Below are 9,206 nucleotides of genomic sequence, written 5' to 3'. Positions count from 1 at the left end.
TTCACTGATATGGAAAAGCAGAATGCTATAAGGCCAAGGCTCCAACAGGAAAAATAGCCAAGTGTGGACGGGAAATATGAATAAATTTCAATAAGTAATGAACAATTAATATAAAATATTTTAAGAATTGTAACAGTATTAAAATAGATATCTTATTTATAAAATATGAAGAGAAGACAGGATAAGAAATGAAACCATAAGAGAGATTACTCGAGTGCCATATGTCTATGAGATCATGATGATGAGTAGATGGAGATGGTTTGGGAATGCTCTTCGCACTCCCCAAGAGAGATTAGTTCGCCAAACTTTCAACTGGGCTCCACAAGAATTATAAGACCCAGGCCTACACGGCTGAGGACTATGGAGCCTGAAGTAGATGATGAATGGAGAAGTATTGACTTGAAAGCTCAAGATAGAGACAACTGGCGTAATCTATCCGAGGCCCTTTACGTCAATAGGCGTAGGAGAAGATGATGGTGATGGTAATGGTGAAAGAGAGACTTATATCAGTCTAATCTACATAAAAACGAGAGACTTATATCAGCCTAATCTACATAAAAACGAGAGACTTATATCAGTCTAATCTACATAAAAACGAGAGACTTATATCAGCCTAATCTACATAAAAACGAGAGACATATCAGTCTAATCTACATAAAAACGAGAGACTTATATCAGTCTAATCTACATAAAAACGAGAGACTTATATCAGCCTAATCTACATAAAAACATTCTTCTCTTGTTGAGAAATACATTATTTATGCACTGATTCTTGTGCAGTTTTAATATCTGCTCACGAATTGACAACGTAATCCCATCACTTGGGGGGGGGGGGGGAAGGGGAAGGTGTAGGGGTTCTTCGGGGTTGCAGGGGAATGGTGAGGGGGATGACTAAATGCCAGAGGAAGATGAGGACTCAATCAATCATTCATTCATTCAGAGTTCGAGTTGATTGAGTTGATTGGAAGACTGCAAAGATTGAGTCCTCCACAGCCTCGTCAGCTCTTCACAGATTTTTTTTTTCTTTTTTTTTTTAGCTTTTTTGAAATCTGTGTATGATGCTTGCTTGCGTGCTGTCAATCACCTTAATTGCTTTTCTCTCATCACTTTTGTTTTTTTTTTTCCCTTGACAGAGAAAGTTTATTTTTTATTTGTTTCATGCAGTTTTTTTTTTTTTTTTTTTTTTTTTTTTTTTTTTTTTTTTTTTTTGGTCGGTGTATGTACAATTGTATTAATTAATTACGGTGAACTTTTTTTAATAGGCCGCTCATGATTGAGGCAAGGGACAGTGACATTGCCCTATCAAGCAGGACAATGCACTAGAGACTGACCATATATACATATAATCGGCACCCAAGCCTCCCCCAAGGAGGTCCAGGCAATGGCTGCTGATGACTCAGCAGGTAGACCTGTAGGCTCCCCCAAACCCCCCTTCCTTACCTCACAGGAATGGTGAGGTTGCAGCGACCAAAGGAACTAAGAGTTTGAGCGGGATTCGAACCCCAGTCTGGCGATCACCAGACTAGGACAATACCAACAAGGAGATATTTGACAGTTGTAGGCTACATTGTAGCAGGTAACTTGTAAATATTTGATCAAAAACATTTTTATCAATTTTACGAAGTGCTGCTAAGCAAATAACAATATTTCTCTATACGGCACTTTATAAAGTTGATAAAAATGTTTTTGATCACAGGCTTACAAGCTCAGCAGACTTTGTTTTACTGACAGAGTTGCCAACAGTTTGTGTTTACAAGCTCAGTCACTTCGTTTTACAGGCAGAGTTGCAACAATTTGTGTTTACAAGCTCAGTGACTTTGTTTTACAGGCAGAGTTGCCAACAGTTTGTGTTTACAATTTCAGCGACTTTGTTTTACTGGCAGAGTTGCCAACAGTTTGTGTTTACAAGCTCAGCGACTTTGTTTTACAGGCGGAGTTGCCAACAGTATGTGTTTACAAGCACAGCGACTTTGTTTTACAGGCAGAGTTGCAACAGTTTGTGTTTATAGCGACTTTGTTTTACAGGCAGAGTTGCCAACAGTTTGTGTTTACAAGCTCAGCGACTTTGTTTTACAGGCAGAGTTGCCAACCGTTTGTTTTTACAAGCTCAACAACTTTGTTTTACAGGCAGAGTTGCCAACAGTTAGTGTTTACAAGCCCAGCGACTTTGTTTTACAGGCAGAGTTGCCAACAGTTTGTGTTTACAATTTCAACAACTTTGTTTTACAGGCAGAGTTGCCAACAGTTTGTGTTTACAAGCTCAGTGACTTTTTTTACAGGCAGAGTTGCCAACAGTTTGTGTTTACAAGTACAGTGACTTTGTTTTACAGGCAGAGTTGCCATCATTTTGTGTTTATAAACACAACGACTTTGTTTTACAGGCAGAGTTGCCAACAGTTTGTGTTTACAAGCTCAACAACTTTGTTTTACAGGCAGAGTTGCCAACAGTTAGTGTTTACAAGACCAGCGACTTTGTTTTACAGGCAGTGTTGCCAACAGTTTGTGTTTACAAGCTCAGCGACTTTGTTTTACAGGCAGAGTTGCCAACAGTTTGTGTTTACAAGTTCAACAACTTTGTTTTACAGGCAGAGTTGCCAACAGTTTGTGTTTACAAGCTTAACAACTTTGTTTTACAGGCAGAGTTGCCACAGTTTGTGTTTACAAGTACAGTGACTTTGTTTTACAGGCAGAGTTGCCAACATTTTGTGTTTATAAACACAGCGACTTTGTTTTACAGGCAGAGTTGCCAACAGTTTGTGTTTACAAGCTCAACAACTTTGTTTTACAGGCAGCGTTGCCAACAGTTTGTGTTTACAAGCTCAGCGACTTTGATTTACAGGCAGAGTTGCCAACAGTTTGTGTTTACAAGCTCAGCGACTTTGATTTACAGGCAGAGTTGCCAACAGTTTGTGTTTACAAGCTCAGCGACTTTGTTTTACAGGCAGAGTTGCCAACAGTTTGTGTTTACAAGCTCAGCGACTTCGTTTTACAGGCAGAGTTGCCAACAGTTTGTGTTTACAAGCTCAGTGACTTTGTTGTACAGGCAGAGTTGCCAACAGTTTGTGTTTACAAGCTCAGCGACTTTGTTTTACAGGCAGCGTTGCCAACAGTTTGTGTTTACAAGCTCAGTCACTTCGTTTTACAGGCAGAGTTGCCAACAATTTGTGTTTACAAGCTCAGTGACTTTGTTTTACAGGCAGAGTTGCCAACAGTTTGTGTTTACAATTTCAGCGACTTTGTTTTACTGGCAGAGTTGCCAACAGTTTGTGTTTACAAGCTCAGCGACTTCGTTTTACAGGCAGAGTTGCCAACAGTTTGTGATTATAAACACAGCGACTTTGTTTTACAGGCAGAGTTGCCAACAATTTGTGTTTACAAGCTCAGCGACTTAGTTTTATAGGCAGAGTTGCCAACAGTTTGTGTTTACAAGCTCAGCGACTTCGTTTTACAGGCAGAGTTGCCAACAGTTTGTGGTTATAAACACAGCGACTTAGTTTTACAGGCAGAGTTGCCAACAATTTGTGTTTACAAGCTCAGCGACTTAGTTTTATAGGCAGAGTTGCCAACAGTTGTGTTTACAAGCTCAGCGACTTTGTTTTACAGGCAGAGTTGCCAACAGTTTGTGGTTATAAACACAGCGACTTTGTTTTACAGGGAGAGTTGCCAACAGTTTGTGTTTACAAGCTCAGTGACTTTGTTTTACAGGCAGAGCTGCCAACAGTTTGTTTTTACAAGCTCAGCGACTTTGTTTTACAGGCAGAGTTCCCTACAGTTTGTGTTTACAAGCTCAGCAGACTGTTTTACAGGCAGAGTTGCCAACAGTTTGTGTTTACAAGCTCACCGACTTTGTTTTACAGGCAGAATTGCCAACAGTTTGTGTTTGCAAGCTCAGCAACTTTGTTTTACAGGCAAAGTTCCCAACAGTTTGTGTTTACAAGCTCAGCCACTTCGTTTTACAGGCAGAGTTGCCAATAGTTTGTGTTTACAAGCTCACCGACTTTGTTTCACAGGCAGAGTTGCCAACAGATTGTATTTACAAGCTCAGTAACTTTATTTTACAGGCAGAGTTGCCAACAGTTTCTATTTTGCTTAATGCAACGTTACGTGATACAATGTACAGCTTTCATACGCCTCCTTAGCTTCCAATGAAGTGTACAGGAATTAATGAATACAACTGTATATACTGTACATATGTATGTGATTATGTATGTATGATTTTTCTAATTATTATTCAGAGATTAAGCCTGTAGACTGGATGGCCTATGAACTACCCAGCTTCACCTCACTAAAACTCGTCTTATAAGACTTTTTTTACCCTTATTTTTATTGAAGACATTTTCATGTCCTTATAAATATCGCTTCTGTAATATAACTCGTGCATGTAAATATATTATAATATATATATATATATATATATATCTATTATATATATATATATATATATATTTATATATATATCATCATCATCATCTCCTCCTACGCATATTGACGCAAAGGGCCTCGGTTACCTTTCGCCAGTCGTCTCTATCTTGAGCTTTTAATTCAATGTATGGAATATACACACACATATCTATATAGGTATATATATATATATATATATACACACACATTTATGTGTGTGTATGCATATGATTAAATATATGTGATTTATATATATATATATATATATATAGATATATATATGTATATTTATATACATATATATATATATATATATATAGATATATATATATGTATATTTATATACATATATATATATATATATATATATGTATGTGTGTGTGAAAGGAGACAGAATACCAAGTCGTGTTCTCCAAACATTGTATGCTATTACTACGCCTCTCATAAATATATATATATATATATATATATGTATATATATATATATATATATATTGACTTCACGCTTACTACCAGAGAGAGAGAGAGAGAGAGAGAGAGAGAGAGAGAGAGAGAATGCTTAAACCCTCTCATCAATGTATTTGCTTTTGTTTCTCAAATAATAGTAAGTGGACGAGCTTTTTTTTTTTTTTTTTTCCCTAAATCAGAACACGAGATTTCAAAATCGTATGAGCGGCTGTTTGCATTTAATTGGAAATGGTTAGGCTTAGAAACAATTTAATTACGATGTCTTTGCATTTTTGTTCCCGACCCACGAATGCATGCAATGTCGGTTTGTGTATTGATGATGATGATGAGAGAGAGAGAGAGAGAGAGAGAGAGAGAGAGAGAGAGAGAGAGAGTATTTTTGGTTTTGTGATACTTAATTGTATAAACGAATTTAAGTGCAGTTGAATTATTTTTTATTGTGTATACATACTGTAGATGTATTTGTTATAATTTGCTTTGTATGGGAATACGATTTAAGTTTTTATGTATTAACTATATTAATACCACTAGGCCAGTAACTCGTGAAGTTATTATTATTATTATTATTATTATTATTATTATTATTATTATAATTGTTATTTTTATTATTGTTATTATTATTATTATTATTAGTAGTAGTAGTAGTATTAGTAGTAGTAGTAGTAGTAGTAGTAGCAGTAAAATTTAGAATATTCATCTGCTCATAACAATGCTCTTCAAATTTACATTTATACAATCAATAATTTTGCACATAACTAAAATAGCTTTCAATATTACTTCAAAACTTCTATATTATATAAAAAAGATTATAATGATTCATGTCTGATCATCATCATCATCTTTTTTTTTTCTTTTTTTTTTGCGGTGTGTGTGGTGTGTGTGTGTGTTGCTTCGAAATTCCTCAAAGTGTTCCTCTAAACAGGGAGGAAAGGGAGAAAAATAATATGGCACGGAGCGTATAAACAGAATATTTCGTGTACAGTAATATTCAGAAGTAAGTAGGCCTTTTGCCTGGGAAACTTCCAAAAAGGAGAATTTAATCTTGGAAAAGGTTGTAAATAGCATTTGAATTTGCATAATCTGGTGGAGGTGGTTTCATGGCTTGTAGAATGCCGCTTAGTAAAAAGAAATTGCTTGGAAAGTCTTGAAGGGATTTTGCAATGAGAGACTGGGAGGAAAAACAGATAAAAAAGGCTGGGAGGAAGGATAACTAGGAAAGGCTGAAGGGTAGAATAACTGAGATGAAATTGAAGGAAGGGTGGATGAGAAAGACTGAAATTCATGTAGACGTGAAGGAAGAAAGACTGAAATTCGTGTAGACGTGAAGGAAGAAAGACTGAAATTCATGTAGACTTGAAGGAAGGGTGGATGAAAAAGACTGAAATTCATGTAGACGTGAAGGAAGAAAGACTGAAATTCATGTAGACTTGAAGGAAGGGTGGATGAAAAAGACTGAAATTCATGTAGACGTGAAGGAAGAAAGACTGAAATTCATGTAGACTTGAAGGAAGGGTGGATGAAAAAGACTGAAATTCATGTAGACGTAAAGGAAGAAAGACTGAAATTCATGTAGACGTAAAGGAAGAAAGACTGAAATTCATGTAGACGTAAAGGAAGAAAGACTGAAATTCATGTAGACTTGAACGAAGGATAAACGAGAAAGACTGAAATAAAGTTACACTTGAAGGAAGGAGAGAAAAAGAATGACTGAAAATCAGATAGACTTCAAGGAAGGATGAATGAGAAAGGCTGACATTCAAATAGACATGAGGAAGGATAAATAAGGAAGGCTGAACTTGTGATAAAATTGAATGAAGGATAAATAAGAAAGTCTGAACTTGAGATGAAATTAAAGGAATGATAAATAAGAAAGACTTAAATGGAGATAAAATTGAAGGAAGGATAAATGAGAAAGGCTGAAATAAAGATAGACTTGAAGGAAGGATAGATAAGATTGACTGAAGTTCGGATAGACTTCAAGGAAGGATGAATGGGAAAAGATTGAAATTCAGATAGACTTGAAGGAATGCTAAATAAAAAGAATGAAATCGAGATAAAATTGAATGGCGGATGAATAAGAAAGACTGAAATGGAGATAAAATTAAAGGAAGGATAAATAAGAAAGAATGAAATTGAGATAGACTTAAATGAAGGATAGATAAGAAAAGCCTGGAATTGTGGACAGCTAGAAAAGACTGAAAGAAAAAGATAGTTTTGACAAGCTTGAATGAAGGATATATTGTCAAGTTGAAATTGAGATAGACTTGAAGGACAGATATATAAGAAATTATTTGATGATAGTTAGAAAAGACTTTGTTCTGCATTGGACTATCAGCGGCTGATAATGATGAGAAAAGACTGAAAGGAAGAAAAAGCAACTTAGAAAGACTTGAATGAAGGATAGATAAGAAAGAATAAAATTAAAGATAGCTAGAAAAAGCTGAAAGGAAAAATTAACAAAACCCTTCAATGAAGGATAGATAAGAAAGGCTGAAATTGAGGATAGACTTAAAGGAGTGATAAATAAGGATAGCTAGAAAAATCAGAAAGAAAAAAATAGCTTAGAATGGATTGAATAAAGGATATTTAAAGAAGGTTGAACTTAAAGGTAGCCAGGAAATAGTTAGAAAGGCTTACTGGAAGACTAGAAAGAACGATTTTGCTAATAAAGGCTAGAATGACGTCCCTGTCTTACAATCTGCTGGACTGAGGTTCGAGACCCGCTCAAGCTTGATAGTTTCTTGTAGTGTCTGCAGTCTAACCATCCTTGTGAGCTTAGGATGTGTGGTTTGTTTTGAGTCTACAGGTCTACCTGCTGATCTATCAGAAGCCATTGCCTGGCCTTCCCTGGTCCTAGCTTGGGTGGAGTCCATCTTGGGCGCTGATTATATGGATAGATGGTCAGTCTCTGGGGCATTGTCCTGCCAGTGAATTGTCACTGTCCCTTGCCTCTGCCATTCATGAGCGACCTTTAAACCTTTAAAAGGTGGAATTATAGTGGAGAATTAATTTAAGAATCTGAATATATGGATATATGGTCAGTCTCTAGGGCATTGTCCTGCCAGTGAATTGTCACTGTCCCTTGCCTCTGCCATTCACGAGCGACCTTAAACCATTATAAGGTTAAATTATAGCGTAGAATTAATTCAAGGATCTGATTATATGGATATATGGTCAGTCTCTTGGGCATTGTCCTGCTAGGGCATTGTCACTATCCCTTGCCTCTGCCATTCATGAGCGACCTTTAAACCTATAAAAGGTTAAATTATAACGGAGAATTAATTTAATTTATAATACCTATGGAAGACTGGAAGATAGCCAAGGAAGGTTAGACGGGAGACTTCCAGTTTCTAAGTTGCAAGGATGCAAATGACAGGATCTTCAAGACAGTAGACGAGGGGGATATGGAAATTGCGCGGGGGGAGGGGGGGGGGAGCGTAGGGCGAAATTGTTCTAATTACTTATACTATATACTGTATATCCTGCCAGCTGTCTTGAAGCGTAGCTCTGCGTACCAAGATTACGCTAACGGGGAATGTTAAGGATTGTAGGATTGTTAGTTCTGTAATGTTTTAGAGTTTGCGCAGATTGTCGCTGTTTCGGTAATATTCAGGATTTGCGTAGATTGGTCGCTGTTTTCGGTAATATTCAAGGTTTGCACAGAATTTTCGCGGTTTCGATAATATTCAGGGTTTGCGCAGATTGATCGATGCCTCGGTAATATTCAGTGTTTGCGCAGTGGAACACCTTGGAGGCTATGGCACTACTCAAGACCAGAGAACAATGGTTTGATTTTGGAGTTTCCTTGTCCTAGAAGAGCTGCTTACCATAGCTAATGAGTCTCCTCTGCCGTTACCAAGAGGAAAGTAGCCACTGAATAATTACAGTGCAGTAGTGAACCTCCTTGAGAGGAGAAGAATTATAATAGTAGAAGAAAATTCAGGGAGGAGAGATGAAGGGAATGATTATACTACTTAAAATTTAGACTTTTAGATGTAAGATTCGTCCATTTATTTGTTCCTTGTCGTTTTTAATTTCGATATTTGTTTTTTTCATGTCTTTTAAATTTTACTCTTTGCTTATTACATTATTCGTTTTATTTGCTTTTATGTGTTGTTCCTCTAATTATGTTTATTATTTACTTATATGTTTATCTGATTAGTTGTAAAGATATTAAACTACAGAGACGACTTTTTCTTCACACCAGGAGAGAGAGAGAGAGAGAGAGAGAGAGAGAGAGAGAGAGAGCGATAAATATGTTACTGCTGATGTTTACTGTTTTTTAGAATATTTTATAAATTGTTAATTATTTCTTACATCGTTTATTTATTTCCTTA

The sequence above is a fragment of the Palaemon carinicauda genome, chromosome 3, assembly GCF_036898095.1.
Source record: "Palaemon carinicauda isolate YSFRI2023 chromosome 3, ASM3689809v2, whole genome shotgun sequence".
Lineage (NCBI taxonomy): Eukaryota > Metazoa > Arthropoda > Malacostraca > Decapoda > Palaemonidae > Palaemon > Palaemon carinicauda.
Note: the sequence above shows the minus strand (reverse complement) of the source record.